Source organism: Lycorma delicatula, chromosome 7 (assembly GCF_047948215.1).
Source record: "Lycorma delicatula isolate Av1 chromosome 7, ASM4794821v1, whole genome shotgun sequence".
NCBI classification, from domain to species: domain Eukaryota; kingdom Metazoa; phylum Arthropoda; class Insecta; order Hemiptera; family Fulgoridae; genus Lycorma; species Lycorma delicatula.
The window spans coordinates 40268244-40292214 of NC_134461.1; the positions used below are offsets into that span (position 1 = coordinate 40268244).

The 23971-nt window shown below is 29.9% G+C and overlaps 1 long non-coding RNA gene across 1 annotated transcript in view; it reads right to left on the bottom strand.

The window, feature by feature from the left end:
• The window catches only part of LOC142327810 (uncharacterized), a 96446-nt gene extending 73810 nt beyond the window's left edge, over window positions 1-22636 (bottom strand). The window contains exon 1 of the long non-coding RNA XR_012757106.1: window positions 22450-22636. This is a non-coding gene — a long non-coding RNA (uncharacterized LOC142327810). The remainder of the gene's footprint in view (window positions 1-22449) is intronic.
• Window positions 22637-23971: the final 1335 nt, after the last annotated feature.

A 23971-nucleotide genomic window follows, 5' to 3' on the forward strand; every position in this document is an offset into this window, starting at 1 on the left:
CACCTTGATAATGTAATCAAACGCGAACATTTCTTTTTGTGATTTTGAAAGGGCTGTATCTGAACGATCTTGGGACTCTTCTAATCGGTGGCTATACAACAAACTTGATGACACCTTAAATAAATTGTCTTCTAATTCTTTCTAAAAAAAAACAAAATACCCCATCAATTAAAAAAAAATCTATGCAAGAAATCTGTAATAATAAAATTACGGTACATCGCTTAAAAACGCCATGGAAAGCACTCAAACATTTTTAGGTAGCCCAAAAACTTAGTTTTCTTTTTACTTGTACAATTCACAATACTTAATTTTAGGTAAAGCAAAATCATACTTGACTATATGATGACTCATATCTACATATAATACAGTATCTAAAAAAACTGAAATCCGAAATTCGAGATTCACCTAAAAAATATAGTGATGTCGAATATATTATAAAACCAATCCAGGTGTTTATAAATGTTACATAATAAATAGACGTAAAACATGGTAATTTATTATCATATTATACTGAATAACATGGCTACCACATTAAGTAAATATTTGGCATGAGGTTTATAAACTGTAGCTGCAAAAAAATGTATTAAGTTCTACTGCAAATTATTTATATGTAAATGTTTTAGGTAAAAAATAAATAAATTTTAATTCGATCAAGAAATAGAACTCGAACTTATACGTTTTCTTTGTAAAGGAAAATTCGTTAGTTATTTAACACAACAACGTTTATTACGTTTTAAAAGTTATGACTACATTTTAAAAAAATATATGCCAATTTCAATAGAAGTAAATACGAGTATTTGGTTGAGAGGGGAGAAACCCAGCTATAATTTAACCATTTTTTTTTCTCTAAAATAATTAGTTATAGCCTATGTCTTTAATAATAAATAAAGACTGATGCAACAATTATACATAGGATCCTTATCGGACATGTTATCTTGTTTTCAAAGCGGCCGCCTTTATTAACGTCCAGTGCCTAAAATACATGCGGCAGACCAACAAGCGGTCCTTTGCCGGCACCCAACCTGTTAACCAGGAATACCACACTAGTTTTAAAAAAAATCTGTCCAACTATTACATGTTAAAACGATCAACAAAACGCGCCTAAATAGGCGTGTGTAAATTTCTTATCGCGCTCTAAAAGTTATTTCCATCGTCTAAATTAGTGAATCAACATTACTGAAGTTAGTTCAATCAATTGTATCTTACAATAATGTTGCTTACCTTATAAATGATCTCCACGTACATAAATATCCAGAAAACAGTGAAATATTCAATATACAAAAGCTAAGTGAACTTTTCATTGTTACCGGCTTACATAACCATAAAAAAAAAACTAATAAATGCTAAGTAATACTTTCCAGTAAAATCAATACCCAAACCTAATAAATAACTAACGAGTGAACTGATTATTTATTTATATTTGGACTATTGAATCAACCAAATGGAAACAGATCTTATAAAAACAGTGCAGGACAAAATAAATCACATTAAAAATGTATACTAATATATGTAATGAAATGTTATTTGTAAAAACTAAAATTTTATTTTACAAACAAAAAAAACAAAAATAATATTGCTGTTAATATTAATATTGGTATTGTTAATATTGTTTGTTTTTTGTTTTAGTTATTTTACAAAGATGACACAGAAAAAGAAGACGTGTTTTTCAGAAATAAACTACATCGCTAAACATAGAGATTTCGAAATTAAAAACGAATATTTTTAATGTTTGCTGTAGTGTAAAAAAAAACCCCTTTTTAAAAATTTAATTCTTTATATAATAACTTCGTGTTTAATTTTCATAAGGCCATCTGAATAGTAATTTATTTTGCAACTATTTTATTGATATATTCATTACACTCATTTATTGATATCAGTATTTTTCTTGTAATTATTATACGAATTTCAACCACAAAATTTTTATTTTATAATTAATTTGTTTCTTATAATGCTGCTCTGATAATGGTTTTACGCGATTTGTTTGAACAATCCACGGAAATGCCGGGGTAGGCACGAATAGAAAAGGTTCTATTCGTGGAGTAGCATACCTATTCATTCTTGACATGCTCTATAAAAAAAATTTATTACTACAATACAATAAAAGATTATTAATTTATTTGCAGAAATTCTGAAATGCTTAATAAAATGCATTGACCCGTATGATATTCGGAAATCTCCGGATTATGTATCTTTTTTACTTTTTCTCAATTCGGGGTCCATAGGGAGCTAAATTTCACGTAATGAATTCATATTTTTGTCACTGTGCTAGTTACATGTACGTTCATGAACTGCATTTATCTACAGCTTGTTCATAACTCGAGATAGCAGAGCCAGGAAGTGTTCTTAATTGGAACCTAACAACAAAATGGTGAGCAACAAGAAATTTTTATGAAGTTTTTAGCATTATTAAATATAATTGTTTGACCGGGTCTCGAGTTAATAACTCATACATGAGAAGGCAAGCGCTAACCATATGCGCCAATTAACTGAATATAGCAAACGAAATAACAACATGGATATCTGAAACGTAGAGTTAAATTAACATGTCACAACCTGAAGAAAAAAATTGTACGAAATTACATTTAAAGAATTGACAATGAAATCAGACTGAGGATAAAATCGAAAGAAAATATATACTGATGGGTTAATTAAATATATCTAATGATAGGAACAATTGGAAAAAATCGGAGTGGAAAAAGCTATTACAGAATGTCGAAATAAGAAATAAAGGCGAATTATAAATATTTAATAAAGCAAAAATGTTTTCAAAATATCAAAAAATTATGAAAAAATAAATGTTATGTTTTTATTATGACAAACATATGAATCGAAAAGCCAATTAGCCAATATATTTTTTTTAGAATATAAAGGCACGATTTTCAGTGTTAAATTAGCGAAAATAATAAATTTGCTTTATATAATGGTAAGGCATAATTTTTAAACCTTGTTTGACGGTCCAATTGGGCGTGATACGTTTTGTACCTTTATTTACTAGGGTAAGGGACAGAGAAAAGGAAAACTGGCGCCACTCTTGTTTGCCATTCTTTGTACTCTCAGCTGCCGCCCCTTCTATTGTATCTACCTTTACTTTAAACCACCCCCTCCCCTTTGCCTACCTTAAAATTCAGTCACCCTCTTCTTTTTATCATCCTTCTCTTCTCGCATAGTAGGGAAGTTACCCTCTACGAGAATTCTTTCCTCGTTTATACAGTAAGATCAGACTTAGATGAATGAATTCTATCAAACCGAGCCAATAATACATACAATTGTCACAACCCTAGTTATATCATCGAACCGAATCGAAATCAGAATAGTGTGGTGAATTTAAGCTGAATTTGCAGCGGTTCTTCAACAAGGTTTTCTACTTTTTATCCACCATATAATTGCGTATAAAGGCAGATTCTCATCGCATGAAGGAATTTCAAGTGTATTCTTCTTTTTTTCAGAATATTTCTAACAACTCAAACGTTATATTAATCGGGTTATCAAGTAGGAATTTCTTATTCCAATAAAAGAGCCAGTAAAGATTGCCATATTAGTTTCAAATCACAATTTTTTTATTTTAATAAAGGTTAATAAAATACAATAACTAAACTAAATTTGTTTCACAATTAAAAAAAACACAAATTATAAATTTTTTAACAAATGATTCCTTGTGGATATAAAATTTAAACTATTAGGGAGATGGTTACAATACGTAGTAACCGATAATGACAATATTTTAGTTATCAAAAAAATAATAAAGACTTTTTATAAAGTTTAACTTTGTTAATGAAATTAAAAAAACCGCTTCATTATTAAAAACCGCAATTAAACAAATTACAGCAGACATGACCCGACTTTGAAACCGGTGACCTTACAAAATCACAAGACGCGAAACTTAAATTCATTAAATAATAAAGAATCTTTTAAATAACTATTATTTATTGCTATGATAAAATCATTCATTCTTTATCATTACTTCGAGTTAAATACAAAAGAAATTGACTAACGGTAATTACAAAAGCGTATAACTTAAAAAACTGTACATTTCAAACAAATAATTCGTAGTCAGCGGTTTATCAAACGAAATAGTTGAGTAAATGACAACACAATTAGTTAAAACTATTGACAGCATAGGCCGTGAATCTTTGATGGTAATATGAATCTACTGTTTATTCTTCATGTAAACATTTATCTGAAATACTCCGTTTTTTAGTTAAAAGTTCATCGTAAAGTAAGTAAACGTTTCCTGCATTTATTAAAATTATTTTTGTTTTTACTATATATATCATAAAGTCATTCCCATTATTTTAAAATGATTTATTATAGATATAAACAAATGAAAAAAACTGCTGTGAGTACACGTAATTAATTGAAATTTATTAAAACATATATAATAAATGAGTGCTTTTTTAAATAGTCCGTAAATGCAGCATTTTAAAAACATGTATGATTTTGTTCAAAACATATTTATAGCTTTAACTAAAAAAAAAAAAACACGCCGAAAGACAGAAAAACTTTAAAAAATGCAAATAATACAATTAAAAGGTCACAAAGATCGTACTAGTGCATAATATACTTTTTAAAATAAACAAACCTTCAAAGAGAAAATAAATAAATAAATTTATTTCTCATTGGCATAATACGCAGCCATACAAACAAGTAAACTGTCAATGAAGTAAATAACAGAAATACGTGACAAGGGTGAGTATTTGGTTAATAAAAGCGTTTAAATCGTTAAGCTATAATAAACGATATAAGTTAAGCGTTTGCATAACGAACAAAACTTCTTTCCATCGTACCGCACTCTTCAATAGAGACGTATGGACTAAAGCAGTAGGTCAAACAATAAAATTCAATCGTTTTATTATCCTTTATTATACAACTCAATGGTTGTCTTGTAGCATGCATAATCTGCAAGAATAGCAAACTCACGTTTATTTGATTGTTTATAATTACTATTGGAGCATTCATTTTAAACATAAACTTAAAAATAAATATAAAAAAAATGACGACCATATAATACGGAAACGTAAATAAACTTAGAACTTACGATAAGAAATTTCAGTTACATTTACCAGCTACATTATACTTCAAAATTAAGCTATAGTATAAGTACCACATTTAAGTCTAAAACAAAATTAACTGTAAACGTAGTATACAATAATAAAAAAAATACGTAAAGTTCTTAAAATATCATGTAACATTAAGGAAAAGCCGTACAGCCTGTACGGCTCAACGGTTGTTGTTAAAACGAAAAAACCTTTTAGGATAAAAGCGTAGCAAACACTCCAATTACATTGCGGTAAGCATCCCCACTTCCCCGATAATTTTTTCCCGTTTAACCTCCGGGAATCACGGTCAGGTATTACCTCAGAGGACGATATGTATGAATGTAAGTGAAGTGTAGTCTTGTACAGTCTCAGGTCGACCATTCCTGAGATGTGTGGTTAATTGAAACCCAACCACCAAAGAAGTTCAACGTGAAGAATATCATCGCCACCGTATTGCGGAGCCCCAAGAGATTTGATATCATTGCAGGGTTCTTCAGGAGAAGGATTGCTGGGCTCGTGGATGAGAGACAGCCCACTGTGGAGCTGCCGTTCGTACGTGCTTGCGCGAGTGGGCGGTAGCGATTAGGCACGGGGACTCTCGCAGTCCCGGCGAGGATGCCCCACTCAAGGGTTCCCGTTAGAGTCAGTGGCATAGAGACCGAGTCCCGGCTCCCAGATTGGGGACCCAGGGACGGCATAGACGGGCCTGGTGGATCCTACTCTGGGAGTTTGGGGCGGGCGCAAAGTGAGATCCGACCGGCGGGCCGAGACGTGGAGGTCCTTTAGAGAAAATGACATTCCCCTGGGCTGTGAAACACTTAACTGAAGGATCCGGTCCGGGGGAGAAGAAAAAAAAGAGAAATAAACCACAAAAGAACAACAGTATCCACGATCTAGTATTCAAATCCGTATTAACGTAACTGCCTTTACTAGAATTTGAACGTTGTAACTCTCGATTTCGAAATCAGCTGATTTGCGAAGACGCGTTCACCACTAGACCAATGTGGTGGGTGGGTTGCTTTCCCAATACTATAACCAATTATCCAACCGAACTGCCGGAATTATCCAACATAAAATTATCATATTTTATGTTGTAAGCAAATGTTGGCCTATCCATACCTAACCTTTATTATGGTACGGATTAAATTTCAGAAATTTTTCTTTATGTAATAACAAGAAAAGCGTAATAGAAGATGATCAAAAAATATCTAATACAGAGTGTTTGAAAAGTTGCTGTGTACTGGAATTATGGAAGTGTCATGACGAAACCTCATTTATTACTTTATATATTTATTTAATTTTACATAAATGGATATAACAATATTTGGAATGGTTAATAAAAGATGTTGTAGGTGACCTCCTCCAACATCAATACAAAACTGCACGCGATTCAATTCGTTTTCAAACACTTTAACCAGCTGATGTACTGGAACGTCCATTTGTTAAAACAACACAATAATGATCAATATGAACTGCAATTTCAAAAAAGATTGCACCACCAATGCGCGTTCTACTCACACCGATCCAAACATCAATTTATTTTCGTTTCGTATAAAAATTGTTCGTATAATTCATGGGGGTTAGTTGTCGACCATAATCTTGTACTTTGTAACCCACCTGGTTGATGTAGTGGTGAACTACTCGTAATCGCAAATCAGCTGATTTCGAAGTAGACAGTTTTAGGATTCAAATCCTAGAAAAGCCAGTTACTTTTATACGAATTTGAATGCTACATCGCGAATACCGATGTTCTTTCTTGATTGGGTTTGAATTAACCACACATTTCAGGAATGGTCGAACTGAGATTGTACAAAACTACACTACATTTACATTCATATATATATATATGATCCTCATTCACCCTTCGGTGAGTCAGGAGCCTAAACAGAAAAAGTAGAAGTCCTGTATTTTGTGAATTAATACATCCTCCCTGATGAACCACGATTCATCTGTAAAAAACGTAATGTTGAGGATATCTAAGGAATTTTGGTCAAAAAAACGTTTAAACCACTGACTTTTGGGGTAATCTGTAGGTTTCAGTTCTTGAACACACATTACCTTGCACAGGAAAAATTCCTGTTATTTTCTTACAGCTTTATGTAGCAAGTCCGACATCTTGCCGCTGTGTTAATTACGGATTGACTTTGATGGACTTTCGGCCATAGCATCCGAAATACGAAAAATGAACAGAAGCTGTTTCAGCTTCTGTTCGTTTTGTTTAGATGGTCTTTCCACTTCGATCAGCGTCTTAAACAGAGCCTTTGCCCGAAAGTTTTCGATGACAGTTCAAACTGCATTCGGTGAGGAAGAGGAGCATTTGAAAACGTTTCTGAAAACTTGTGCTTCACTGAATTAGTATATATGCCACTTTTACGACAGATGTGTTCAACGAGAATAATGCCTTCCTCTACCGAATACATTACATTTCTCGTAACTATTGATTCCGATAAACGAAACGCAACGAAGCACGTTCAATGACAACTTATCAACTTAGACGTCAATGACAATGACGACTTAGATGTCTTAGTTTATTACTGAGCAACGCCCAACGAACCCTCAGGGCACCCATCCTAACGTCGAAAAAAATGAATGCACTACATAATTCTAAAGCTACTGCACAGCTATTTTCCGAATATACTGTAGATGTACACATCTACCAGTTAAACAACCAGTAGATAAAAAATAATTAGGGGCAGTAAATATTAAAAAAAAAACTTTAAAAAAATGAGTTAATGAAAAAGGAATATTAACAATTAAAAAAAAATATTAATTAACAAAAAAAAAAAATAATAACAATTCTTACGAAATATTTCAAAAAGTAATTTTATTTGGGTTTATAAAAATAATAATGAATAATTAAAAAAACAATTAAATACTTTTGACTTGAACGGTCGATGTCTAACGCAGCAACGTTTTTTTTAACGCAAATAGAAATACTTTTCTGTAATGATTCGTAAATTGTTTTTCTTTGTTATAATTATTAAATAATTTTTGTTTTATTGTAGTATTCTTTTTTTGATTCTAGCCAGCTAAAGGGCTGCCAACTTTCATTTAGCTTTCTTTATTTCTCTTCATATTTTCCCATTTTTTAATTTTTTAATGTTTTCCCTCTGCTTTTAGATGTATATTTTGCTCTTCCCTGTTTTTTTTATGAGAAGAATTGTTCCGGAATCCTTTCATGATTATTATCATTTTTCTAATATTTTTCTATTTTAACATGCTTCTGCGGTTTTTCTTTTTCTTTTAAATTTTTAGAGGTTTCGGTAAACCATTTTATTTACACTTTTTATTACCGAAGTGGTCAAATATTTTCTTTGTTAATCTATTATTATTATTCATTCAATAAAGATGGCACTAAAATTGGAGTCTTTTCCTTTTAATTTATATTAACAGAATTTTTCAGTACGTTGATATTGTTTTCCATTGGGTTTTATTTTACGGTTTTCTTTGGTATTTTATAGGTGGGAAGATGTTTCCCAAGATTCTTATAGAATATTATTTTTTTTTTAACAAGTTTTTATTATATTATAAAGGATTCTACTTATGATTTTAATAACTGTTTCATTATCTTTATATGTTACAGCTTAACTTTTACTGCAATATATTTATACATAAATTAAATGAATCCATTAACAAAAGGAATTTAATTTAAAGTCATATGATAAACAGCAACAACGACTACATATAGACCGCGAATAAAATCATAATTGTATTTTTATATTACGTATAGAAACATTACACACGTTTTTTTCAAATTAATAATTATTCTTAGTATTACTAAAACTCTCCTACCATCTACATAAAAAAAAAACTGTTTATTATTTTTCTACTAAAGAAATACTTAAATGAGTCTTATATGACTGAAAAATTAATAAAACCAATAAAGATCATAATTGAAAGACAAAGAAATATACTTATAGTAATTTAGTAGAGCAACTGCCCACAGAACTGAAAGACAATGATTGAATCTACATGCGCATTCCTCATAACCAACAACAGAAGTAAACACTGTAAACTTGCTTGCATGTCATACTTAGAAAAATACACGGCATACAACTATCTATATTATGACAGTTACCTCATACATATAACTAAAGGAACAGTATTGGTGAAATTCGGCTGCCGAGCAATACATTAATTAGTGGTAAATCAGATAAATAAAATATTTTTTAACCGGTTAGTGCAGAGATAAAAAAAGTAATTAAGAAACGCAGCATTATTAATTATTTAAAATTAGGTCAAATATACAAGCTATTAAACATATTTTATAAATATCGCACTTGCAAAAATAAAGCGATAAATTTGTAACATAAAAATAAATAACCATTGAATGTGGGCATGATTATATGATATGAAATAATTAAATAGACGAAATGAAAAACACAAATATACTATTAACGAAAAAAAATTACTTTTCGCCTACTGCATAACGAAAACCATCACCAAAAATGTTTCATTAGTAAAGGTGTGGTACTACGTTACTAATTACCGATTGAAAAATTAGAAGTATAATTTATACTCTGCAAAGTAAAATAAAAACAAATAAGTATTAGATCTTATATATCATTGATCACATTGTTCTTTTGACATTGACTGTCATAATGATTAATTGCTATTTTGATGACATCATACTAATCTTACTCTTAACTATTAAACGTACTTAGGTCAACAAATAAAAATTGTTTTATATAGTAATATATAATGATTACATAATCCACTTATTTATATCCATTATTATTAAGAGAGAGGGAAACCACTATTCTAAAAATAATAAAAAATTAGCAATTTATACAGTAATGCTGTACACACACTAGTATATCCTTATCGATAAACGAAACAAAACAGGAACTCGACCTAGAATGGGGAGTAATAATCCCCACACCCTCATTCTCATGTCCTTAAACGTATTGAAAATATTTGTTGCATTACCATATAAATGGACCATTATTATTGCTGTAAATAAATACCTAAGTAAAAAGGTGTGAAGTTACATAAAAACACCCTGTTTGAGAGATGACATTTAAAGTATATCATTTCATAAATGTCAATCCCACCCTACCATTTAAATAAGCACAACTTGGGTAATGAAACGTTAAAAATTTAACTATAAAATCTGTTTATTCTTAATTTTTTTTTATGTTAATCAACATAAATTTTATATATTGTTAAGTTTTTGTTTATCCAACCGGGATGCCAAGTGGTGGTAACTCGTCACAAATCACTAATTAAATAGCTGATTTTCCAAGTCGAAGGTTCTGAGGTTCAAATCCTAGTAAACGTTAGTTAATTTTATACGGATTATAATATTAGACGGTGGATACCGTTGTACTTTGTTGATTGGGATTCAATTAACCCACGACTCAGGAATGGTCGGCCTTTTTTTTCTCTTTTTTTTTTGTTTAACCTCCGGGACCACCGTTAAGTATTGCTGCAGCGGATGAGATGAATGATTTGTAGCGTGTGTGAAAATGGCATGCCTGACCGGAATTCGAACCTGACTTCCGGATGAAAGGCCGAGACGCTACCACTCGCGACACGGAGGCCGGCAGGAATGGTTGGCCTCAGTATGTACAACTACACCTCATCTACATGTCATACATCTCATCCTCATCACACTGGAGCTATTAGTGGGGGAGGGGAGTTTGGTTTCTTATTGTTCACTAGTTGAACACATTGCAACGTACAGACTAAAAATAAGTTATTTGTAGCATATGGTCTTATTACATTGGTATGATCTCTTTCCTAACAACTGTTTTTCTTTAATTATTCTAGTATCTTCTTTTATGTAACAAACAGTAGTAGCTCGATGAGTAGAGCAGTTTTTCGTTGGAGGTATCTCGTTTATCGTCTTCAAATTTCAAACGCAAGAAACTATAAGTATCCAACCAAAAAACGTTAAATAAAATCAACCCCTTTTTTTTAATTGAGATCGAGTTATTTACTTTAAAACTTGTTGATAACTGCGTTCGAAAATTACTATCAAGAATTTACCAAGTTTATAAAATTAAAACAACCAATTATGTGCAAAAAAAAAAAATCTATGAAATGTAAAATAATTTTCAATATATACGAGAACCCAATTTAATCACCTAAATACCTACGCATCAGTCCTACAATACTGGTGTACATCAAAACGAGTGGTGGAGAGAGGGGTGGGAGAGAAGAGATTATATTTTTTGTTGTAGAATACACAAGTATTCGTTTTTAACAAAGAAGTAAGCAGTTTTGATTATTAAAAATGTATTCAAAACCAAATAAAAAGTATATATATATATACTTCATAAATTATATACTTCTAAGTCATAAAAAAATCTCTTGTAGAAATTTAGCTGTTATTTTTTTATACAAATATAGCTCCATTAAAATTAAATTAGTGGTAAACTCGTGGTCGTAACAGCGATTTCGAAGGCGAAGTTCTCAGGTTCAAATCCTAATAAAGGTAGTTGCGTTTATTCGGATTTGAATACTAGTTCGTGGATACCGATGATCTTTGATGGTTGGGTTTCAATTAACCAAACTTCTCTGGAATGGTCGCCTGAGTTTGTTTAAGACTATACTTTTACCATAAGTCGCTAATGATTTCAATTGTTGATGCGACTGTAAATAAAAGTAATAAAAAAATATTTCTACTATAAAAGAAAATTAATATATTATAAAACCGATATTATCCTAACGTTTGAAATAATCAGCTGATTTCCACATTTAACCAAAAATTGTTGAGAAAATTTCTAAAACGTCATTAGAATTTTTAAACAGTTTCGTTTTTTCACAACATATAAAAAAGAATAACATTTAAAATAAGTACTAGCAAATAAATTAAATAAAAATAGGCAAAAAAGTACAAAAAAATAAAAACGACAACCATGAGATTATTTTTAAATATACACCTTACGACTTCCTTGAGAATACTTCTTATAAATAAACATTACTACTCAGTTTTATATTCAGAAGACGGTGTTAGATTTCCATTTATATAAAATCTATTACTTACAACAAAAAAAAGAAGAAAATAAAGAGTTTCTGCCTACTCTATCCATTTCAGCAGTTGATAAGGGACAATAAATACAAAAATATACATCAAGCAAAAAGATTATATTTGTAATTATAGTACGTTTGTTTTACAATTTAGCTTGAGAGCTAAAAATAATACGAACGTTGCTAGGAATTCATGCTAAAGCTACGACATTCTCACTACTGTAATAAACTGAATACGTCGTCTAATAATCTGGACAAGCATTAACGTGGAATAAATATGTTTTACCGAGGAAAAATTACACAGATATTGATAATATCTTATATATATATATATATATATATATATATATATATATATATATATATATATACAGACATACATACATTTACAAACACTGTAAATTTGTGCAAATAAACAAAAAAGAGACACAAAGATTTTATATTAACTTCTTTCCAGTTATCAGTCTGTATCCAGTTTCAATGGTTGCATGTGTGTTGAGAATGTATCTGTGCACGTGTTTATAATCATAAAAAACATCGGGTTGAGAATGACTGAGACAGGCCCCACCTCTTAGTCAATGTAGTACACATAAGACACAGTCAAAAGGAATCCTGACTCTTTATAAAACTACATGTACAAAACTCAATGGTTCGTTCATCAGTTTCTTCCTTCTTTCTTTCATACGTACTACCTACATTTACCTTCTCATTTCTTTCTTATTATGACGGCCTTCATTTTACAATAGAACGCCGACCTACCCCATCAAATATCCTCACTATTATTAAAATACTATACTGTACAGTATAGTAGAGCAGATATAACCTCCTTCCTTGTTTGCACTTATAGGTGGCCGACACAGCAGGAGGTCTTTGTAAAAAAGTATTATTATTATTATTATTTAAACAAAGTTTTAATACAAATATAACTAGCAAACTAGTGTATACAAGTTTCCTTTAGTGTTCAGATTTTCCCCTGCTATAATCCATTTATTTCCCTCCCTATTGATCCAATATATCTTACAGGGAATAAAACGTAAAACCTGATATTCTCGATTAACAACAATCTTAAATTCAAACAGTACGCCATATCAGTTCACATAATTCGGTTGATACAAATTAATATATGTAGCACTTAAAAAAAGAAAAACTGCGATTACATTAAAAATAAAAATCCGAAAAACATATAGTTTCTGCGTCTTAAAAAAAAATCCTTTAGTCTGAAATTACTTGTTTGATCCAAATCAAATTAATCTCATCCATTATAACACACACACACGCTCGCTCGCGCGCGCGCGCGCGCGCGCAAACACACTCACACTTTAAAATTACAAAAAATGTTTTATTTTTAACGTCGGTAAGTCTCTCTATTAGTACATCGATTTTTTTTTTTTTTTAAAAAGAAGATATTTGTTTAATGTACATCGTATTTAATGTTCTACAACCATAATTGAAATAACTGAAAATCTACTGATTTTAGTAGAAACCGTTAAGAGCTATTGAAGATAAGTGAAAGAAATATATAAATAATTTAACTTACTTACACATTTTAACAACGATAAAAGATGTCAATGAAAAGTAAACATTCGTATTATAAAAATACAATTTCGAAAATGTTTTAAATCAACGGTTTTAGAAATTCATCTAAAGTTTTAATTAATAAACTGGTTTGATATTGAAATTTACAAACCCTCTAATATTGACTGATTAAACATTTTAAAGTAAATAAGGTAGTTCAGTTTGATATTCTACACGACAAACAATTTTAGAAAAAGAAGAAAGTTTTCCTTACGGAAGACTTAACTTTGTCTTTGGTAAGGATCATTATATGGGAACTACCTAGAAAACCTAGAAAAAACTTCTAAGAAATTCTTTACCTCGAGAAAAAAAAATTGTTAAAACTATTTAAGCTGGTTTACGCAAAATCGTTAATAATATGCCATTTCTCATACTAGGTAAACATATTCCGATCTTCGGAGGGATTGCGGGCGAGATGTATATCTTTTTAACGTGAACAACTTTGAGTTAATGCGATCTTTTGATGGGGTTGGCAATACCTGATGACTCTGTACCCAATCTACTCGTAAAAATATCCAAACTTGGCTCTAACTTGCTTATTGGATAAAACCTGACCTAATACATTCAATATAATACAAAAAAGGTAAGCTTCAAATTATGAAATACATTATTAGCGAGTTCAATTACTTTCCACATTAATATTAGGATTTTAAAAGACATTTAGACTTACCTACAGGATAAATTACACCAGAGTGCATTAATGGTGAATTACTTACTTCAATTAAACAACTTGAACTTTAGCTATCTACTTTTTTCTGATTTACATTTTAACTTCAACTAATTTATGTTTTTCCATTTTAACATTTTCAGTGTCAATATTTCTTTAATTTCCTTCGTTTCCTCCCTTCACTTCCTGTACAATGATTCACAATGGGTTACGCCATTGCCTTGATTTACTCTGTTTATCGTACATAATTATTACTTTTAAGCTTTCTTAGCCTGGATTCTAATCCAATATTAGCTTTCAATATTAGGAAAGGAGTTGCTCTCATTGTATTTGGATAATAAATAAGTTTTTTTTCCAGTTGAGTAAATTTATCTAATGAAACAGGCGTATGTCTCAAAGAAAAAAAAAAATTCCGTAAGAATTACTGGATTACGCGAAATAAAAATTCACCTCTCAATAAAATATAAATTGACTTAGCGTTTAATAAAATCTATCACGGTTTGTTTGGTTTTAAAAGAATACACAGTCAAGTACTACTTGAAGGTAACTTATAAAAAAGAATAGATCGTTTAGTAAATAATATTGGAACAACATCAACAACGAAAAGGAGAGGAAAAAAAGGATGATGGTCTAACAACTGATGATCGGAGGGTAACTAGTAAATGCAATCCAGTGTTGCAGAACAGACGTAGTACAGCCCTTAAGCCAATTACTAGGGCCAAACTGATAATCAGGTAACCGTCCGACCGTACAATCATCATCATCATCATCATCAATAGGACCGTTATCCGTTGTCGGCAGATGCATGCACATGCAGCCAGGTATAGAACAAGCAAGGAAGAGAGGGAGATATACTAAGAGAGAGTAGTGAATATAATCTCACAACCTATACAAAACAACAAAGTCGCGTTCACCAACTGTTATAGTCTGCAAAGGTATATATATATATATATATATATATATATATAAAACACCAGGCGAAAAACAACCCCTATAATAACCGGTATCAACATTAAAAATCATTAATTTTATACCTTACTTTTAACATTACCTGTTTTTGCTTACGGCCTTCAGCCAGTTAGAAATACATCTTTTTAAGGGTGTGCTTTTAAATTAGTAAGATACGCCTACATCCGAAATTAGGGTCGGTTTTAATCGAAATACAATACTAATTTAGCAACTGTTGTTTTTTATTATTATTGAATAGCTATATATACCAATGCAAAAAAGAAAAACATAACTGTGTATAATTAACGAACAAAAATATTTTCAACAGAAATATTACGATACAGATAATTTATGAATCAATACATTTTATTTTGTTAGAGCAATATATATTGCTTTAGAGCTATGCTGCAAGAAGTTAAGTCTGGTAACGACCTTTCGTGACTAAAAAATAACAAAATAAAATAGGGGGTAAAATAGGTACGTACCAGTGTTGGCGTGTTTGAAGATTAGTAACTTTTGACTGGATAAAACGAATTTTGATGACATTTTGTACTGCCTCATGAATAAAGTGGTTGTCGCTAAAATTTTGGGGTCAATTTTCTCAAAATTTTGCAAACAACTCCACTTAATATAAAATTTAGTATATGGGTACACGCTTACCATTCTGAAAAAATATATTTTTCCCCAAATTCTCCCCTCCACAAAAATCAAAAAAAGCTATTTTTTCATTTGTTGAATATTTTTTAACCGATTTTTTTTTGTCATCCTAAGAACAGCAGTAGTGAAAGTGGCCCAAAATAAAGTACTGTGGGGCTAATATTGACGGGTGGGAAGCCGATCGAGATCAAAGTTTAAGAATGTCGATTTAATTTTTTTTAAATCATAATTTTTCCACTACATAAGAATAAATAACCAATGCAAGGAAAGTATATCAACTTTGTTATTAATTTTTTTTATATGTACTATAGATAAAGAATTACACTAAGCCTAAACTTGCAAAAGATAAAAAATGTAAAGAGGAAGTATGCAAAAATCTAATCTTTTTTTTTCTATTTACTACGAAATCTAAAATAAAATGACTACATTAATTTATTATAGATTTTTCAGTAGTTTTAGGTTCTGAATAGATTTTTTTAACTTTTTTATCTATTTTTATGTTTTGAGCTATTCCTTTAAAATTTGGCCAGTACTTCTCGGGACACTATATAAACAAATATTATATTAGTGTCCCTCCCGAAACACTGTATATTTACTTATTTGTAATTGAACTTCAATAATTAGTAATCTGTTATCTTCACTAAAGATCGATCAGTCTTCGCATGCATACTATTTTGCTGTTTCACTTGAAAATAAAATATTAAAAAAAATTTCATTTATTTAGTAAGTTAAACTGATTGCGGATAATGTTTTAAACAAGTAACTATATTTTTTAAAAATGTTGCATTTCGTATTACAGAATTAAACCTCTATATTTAAACACAGTATAGCTAATCAAAAATGCCTGTCTTAGTTCAGCATATGTTTATTCAAATCGGATTCCAATCAGCATATATATCTTTATTATTTTTTTAAGGCAAATCATAATCTACTTACAAAACAATAAATGATGAAGATAAAATCAATCGGACCGGAATTAAGAAAAAAATCATAATTATCAAACGATAAAACTTATTTATTTTAAGCTATACTATTTACGTTCACCTGTACGTATATAAAGGTAAAATATTATATTTACATTAAGAAGAATAAATAATTGCAAAACAAAATTTCGTTGAGAATATCAACAAAACAGTATTCCTTAGCGAAGAAACTATAAGTCACGATGTTTATTTACTTGTGAAGCGCACTGCTTGGCGAAAAAAAAAAAGAAGATAATGTAGACAAAATGCAAACGATATTGTAATTTACCAATTAAACGATATAAAATCAGAGAAGGTTCATGCAAACAAACAAACAAACAGACAAACAGACAAAAAAAACAAACAGAGAGTTCGGTGTGCGGTAAAATATACATAGTTATACGGTGGTGAATGTACGGTATAAACGGCAACAGAGTGAGTGTCGTGATTTTATACTTTCAAGACTTTAAAGTTCCGCAATAATTAACGACGTGAAGAGCAAACAAGTACCCGAGTAAAGAAAGGAAAGAACGCCACAAACCGACAATCACCGAGTACAGCATCCGATGTTTGACCTAGTTAAACGAAGGAGAGTAAGCGTCGGGCATAAGAGGGCACGATTTACTGTCTTTAACTAGTAAGATTCGAGACTCGACCGGGTTGTTCGCCTCAAAAGATCTGAGCTAAAGATTTGCTCAGTTCCTTAGGCGGCTGTAGTAGAAATCGGACGGTGAAGAACGGCGCAGAGGGGCGACTCTTATCAAGTCCCATATCTTTTTACAGGCCGCTTTCTGTAATGTCTTTTACTTAATTTTCTTCAAGTAAACGAAATGAATAACGCAGGTCGGTCGGTTAACTTCGTCGGACGGCCGGTCAGTTATCTAATAAACAATATAACGGTACTCGCCCTAAATATCTGTTCGTAAATCCTATCCGGTTTATTTTCTTTTTATTATTATAAGTTAATTTTAAATTGGGCATCTCAAAGTATTATCATAATAACAATAATATTCATTCGAAGGGATTTTTCGTTAAATAGAGACGTAATCGCGGAAAATTAATAGGATAAACACTATTATTATAAAAGAAACAAGTGAACATTACCTCAGTATGTTATTACATTGTATGATTTTTTTTATACCCCCATCTGATTGTGTAATCGACAAATAGATTTACCGTTAACGTTTTTTAAACACTTGTTTTAAGCAACTATACGCTTCTTTATTCGAACGCTGTTTTTATTTTACGAAGGATAGTATTTAAAATCTAAAAATAATTTTTTAATGGATGAAAAAGTAGACTACAGAGGAAAATAGATTAAAATTAAATATATCGTAAAATGAAACCTTAAAGAAAAATTATAATTTAAAAAAAAAATCTTTGTGAAGAAGAAAGGTAAACGGCGAATATTTTCTTCTTGAATTTTTTTTTTTATCACAACCAAATAATGTTCTTTTTACCTCAGTGAATTATATTTTTTGGAAAAGGTATAAAAATAAATTTAAAAAATTAAATATATAACACCAAATTCAAAAAGCACATTAAAAAATATAAAAATAATACCTTTTTTAGTGTTTATTTAGATTATAATTTTTTGAAGTATATACTAAATTAAGAAAAAAACAAAAACTCTTTAATTTAGCGCCGAGTGCCAATAGAAGAATTTATTTGTTATTTTTAATACGATTTGAATTATGTATCATTATAATTTTTAATCTGCTGATTTTTTTCCTGGTTAGCGTCCGGGAATCACCGCAGGTATTACTTCAGAGGATGAAATGTATGAGTGTAAGTGAAGTATAGTCTTATACAGTCTCAGATCGACCACATCTGAGATGTGTGATTAATTGAAACCCAACCACCAAAACCCAAAAACCCAACCCACCGGTATTCTCGATCTAGTATTCAAATCCGTATAAAACTAACTGTCTTTACTAGGATTTGAACGTTGGAACTCTCGGCTTCAAAATCAGCTGATTTGCGAAGACGTGTTCACCACTAGACCAACCTGGTGGGTTGCTGATTTTATTTTAAAATTTCGTAATTGTTTACTTAAATTATGCTGAAGAAATTTAGTAACCGACCAGCAAAGGAACTACTTGAATTTCTTTTGAATTTTGAAGGATTTTCTTGAATTTCTGTTATAATAAAAAATAGTTGACAACAAAGTTTATACATTCTAGGCATTGGTTATTTATTCTTACACTGTGTAAAAATACTGATACATGAAGAAAGTTTAAAAAAATATCGATATCTATTTACATTTTTCACCCCAAAAATTACCTCCTAAGAAAGTTTTTCAAAGTTTTTTATGTTATATGGAAGAAACTAAAGAAAATTCTACTGAAAAGTATACCAAAAAGAGTTTTAAAAAAAAACGAAATTTTTCAACCATGATTGACTCTCCTACCCTCAACATTGCCCCTAAAGTATCTTTTTGGATCGTTTGCATCACTACAATACCTAGATGACATTAAAGATTCGGTTAAAAAATATACAATAAAATGAAAATAAATAAATATCAAGGGTGTTCCGTTTGACAATATAAAGTAGAGCTGTTTGCAAAATTTTGAGAAATTTGGCCCCACAGAAACTATCTACCACATCCCCAGGAGATATTGACCCAAATCTTTTACAGACAAATTGCTCGATATACATGCGTCTCGTTGCCAAATTTAACCAAAATCGGTTACTCCAGTCAAAAGTTATTAAGCTTCAAACAAACGTATATACGTACGAATGTACGAACATTACCGCCACATTTTTGTTTTTTGGGGTTCCTGGATCATGAAACTTCGAGAAATGAAAAACCCATACCCGATTTTCTGACCGATTACCATACTTTCCTTCTTGCGGCATAGCTCTAGGGCTACGATGCCAGAAATGTAAAAATTATCGAAATATAAACATTAGATCGTAAATAAGGCTTAAAACATATATTAAAAAAAAGAACTGCATAAAAATTGAATTGAGAAACCTCTTTTTTTTAAATGTAGATTTTAACAAGGAATAAACTTAGTTGAAAGTATATCACGTACCTGTCAAAACGCTACTTTATTATGTAATGGGGTCATGTGATCACCATGACTTTCTAATATGAACTGTCCACATCATAAATATATTTTTTAATTTAATTTCCCACGGAAAAAATAGAATATTTTTGTACTAAAATTAAACACGTTAGTTAAAAAAAAATGTAAACGAATAAATTATAAATAATTAATACGTTGATTTAACGACGAAACAAACTGAGAAAATCCCAAATATACATAAATGTGTCAAAGGTAATTGGTTGTAAATGAATGAATGAAATCATAAAAAGAAATATAAAGGAACAATAAAATAATTATTATTAATTCAAGGTGTTTATTATGACGTTAGAAATACTCTGCTCTAAAAAATTAAAAATAGGTATCATAATGTCATCTTTTTACTTTTAATGTCAATTAAATGAATAACAAAACCGCATGTGGTAAAAGACTTTTATTCTTTTAATGGCAAGTAATAAAAAGCTTAAAAACGAACATAAAAAACCTAATATTAACTTCGTATTGAAGAAGTAGCCTTAAGATAAATTATTTCATAAAACAGGTTTAATATAATAGCAAAATAAGTATTTTATCCTAACAAATAAATAAATTACATCTAAACAATTTAATTATGATAACAAACACATATAAAAATTATTGGTTCACTTCCATTAGTCTGCTTATATAGTAAGTTTATAAAAAATATGGATCATTAATTTTCAGTTTTATTAATGCCCATAAAATTAAATAATAATAATAGGTAGTTAAAAATTCTTATATGCAAGCACATAAATGGCAAAAATTAAAAAATTAAATAAATATTCCGCTTTTATTTATTTATTTTTGGTTTTAAATTTAATAAACTTAAAAAATTACGCTAATTTATTTAATTTATACGTTATGCCTTTAACTTAGTCTCCGAATGCTAAAATGTAAAATAAAATTACCATTTTATTTTCCCAGCGAATGAAAGCTGATTTTTAAAGTTTTATAAAAGAAATTAGGTAATATAACAAAAATAAAGAATTAAAAAAACGGAGAAATCAATTAACTGAGCTAATTATAAATATGATGATAAAATAAAATTATTAATGGAAGAAAATCTTGAAGGAAGGATTTCTAGAGGTAGCCCAAGATTAATATATTTAAATATTATGAAAGGTGGTATATGCAAGCTACAATTAAAAAAAAAAAAAAAATCATTAGAATGTGCTATCATCGGAGAACTGCAGCCAACCAATCTTCAGACTGAGTGACACAGAAAAAAGATTAGAAAAATATGTCTAAAATTAAAAAAAAAAAAAAACCAATCTCTTTTTTGAGATCATATAGAAACCGTTCTTCCAGAAGACCTTTCAGAGCTCATTATCCAACTCTTACCTTCAAAGGCGTGTGTGATGAGCTGGTAATACAAGATAACCATTGTGTTTATGACATTTTGCCATGCTGTCAAGAAAAGATAATTTAAAACTCGCTGAAGTAAAAAGAAGCATACGCCAGTAAATACATCACGAATAAAATATTCGTAATACATAAGTGAAATGCTGAAATAGAAGATCGTATACAAATTGAGGAAAATTAAAAATTATTCATTATACAAATGATTAATGAAAATATCTATCAACATAACCTAATATTAGTTTCTCAAGTATAGGCTAAAATTAAAAAAAGAAAAAAAATTAAGGGATCCTAGTAGGGCGACAATTTCATTGTTAATACTTGGATTTTCTCTGCAACTTATATTTTGAAATTTGAAGTGGGAGATGGCAAGGTAAAGATGAAATATAATGCCATTAAAAGAATCATTAAACAACTAAAATATTGTTGTAGAAATATTTCTTCGTTCAAATGGCTAATTATCTTAATTGGTCACACACACACACACACACACACACACACACACACACACACACACACACACACACACACACACACAGAGAGAGAGAGAGAGAGAGAGAGAGAGAGAGAGAGAGAGAGAGAGAGAGAGAGAGAGAGAGAGAGAGAGAGAGAGAGAGAGAGAGAGAGTATATATATATATTACAACTTGAATAGCTGAGTTTAATAACAACCTTAGTTTTTATTAAAAAAAAGATAATGTAAAATTAAAAGGGAGGGATAATAATGCAGAGAAACAAAAATTTAAAGTAGGATTCCGTTGTTAAAATAAAAAAAAATAATGTTATTTGATTTTGAAAAATTGAATATTTTATCCAATTATGCAGTCAATAATATGATTGAAGGCTTTCATCACACTGATCTAGAAAAATCTACACGAAAATTTATTCAACGGCTCTAATGTTACAGTTAAATAAAAAGAGAATAAGCTAATTTTTAAGATATTATTTTATATCTCTTCACAAATATATAACTTATTTAGTTAACGGTTTGTTTGTATTTTCAAGATTACAATTTATAACCTACCCTGATTTTAAAAAGTTTATACACTAGAGAAAACCTACTGCATTACGTAATTCATGTAGATGTATAAAAGTATATTAATAATTTAAGATTGTGAACAGTTAATTTAAAAAAGGAATAATGATGGTGTACCAAACAGCACCCACAGAACGCATATGTAAGTTATACGTAAAAAAACTAACCTTAACAAACAAGAAATTCTCCAGTATTACATCACAGCAAAACAAAAAACATACTGCATTAACCCAGAGCAAAACACACTAATCAAAACAACGATACAATGTCTGTCATGCGAGTTCAAAATCGCTGCCTGTTGATTCCTGTCACCGCCGACAGCAAGCTTGTACGGAGGCAGTGCACAACGTTCGTCACTAGCAGGCCGGTCAGCGCTGTCGTCACAGCCTGTATTCTACCGAAGCATCAATTGCTTGTGTGTAATGTATTGTTTTGGCTTAGTACAGTCAGTCGTGAAATAATCTACTACTATCTGTAACGTTACAAACTATTAAACAATTGATAAAATTTACGTAATTTTTATTCCTTATTTATTATTATATCATCTTACTGTTTATTATTTAAAAAGTTTATACATTAAACAAATATTTAATTATAACAAATTAACAAATATTCCTATCGCAGATTTAATTGAAAAATAAGGAATATTTCTTTAATTCATTTTTTTCACTGTAGTATGTGGTTATAAGACAGATTATTAAAATAAAAAAACTTGATGCATTTCCAATACACATTGTTTTTGAGACGATGATAAATTTATCACATTAAAAATCTTCTTTTTGCATAAGATTGTGATCATCAAACCACATGACCGATTTCGTATGTATTTTTAAATAGTGTGTTATCAGAGTAGAAAACGGATTCCAATTAATTCTTTTCTTCTAGTGCGTAATTTTTGTTTTTGTTATACATCAAACATTAGCGAGCAGTTTTTTTTAGTAAGGAAGAATAATCGATCCTGTACAAAAATGTTCCTACTTTTTGGATTAATTAACAATATAAGATCCTCAAAATATATATTTCAGCGTTAACTAAATAACGAAAAAACTGTCACCATAACAACCGGCTTATTTTTTTTTTTATCTGCAAAGTTCAGGGTCTAAATCCCGGTCAGATTTGGAATTTTTTATACTACAAACTTTCACGCACAAGTCGCTTATATGATAAATTTCTACAACAATTTCAGCCGCGGAGTAAGTTATTGGTTGTGTAAATGAAATACATTAATTAATGCCGGTTAACTACTTATTAATAATCACTTCCTTTATTTATTTTCAAAATTTACACTTCCTTTAATTAAGCATTGCAACGAGTTATAATAATTTATATTTTTATTTAAGTTCACATTTATTGAAATTTTAAACATATATTAAATATGTCTACCTAGAACAATAAAATTTAGTGATGTTGTTGCTAATACATCTTAAAAGAAAGTAAATTCATATAATTAATTCTAACAATAATTAAGATCAGCTGGTTCATTAACAAATAAGAAAAAAGAAGATGTCAGGAGACTTTTACATTTAAGCAAGAGGACAAATGAATCTGACCAAAATTAATCGTATATAAAAAAAAGCTTTGTTTTTGACATGACTAACTGACTTATCAGTTAGTCATGTCAATATATTTCTTACAAGAAAGTTTCTAAACCGTAATTTCTTGAAGTTTAAATTCTTATTAAAGCGTTTG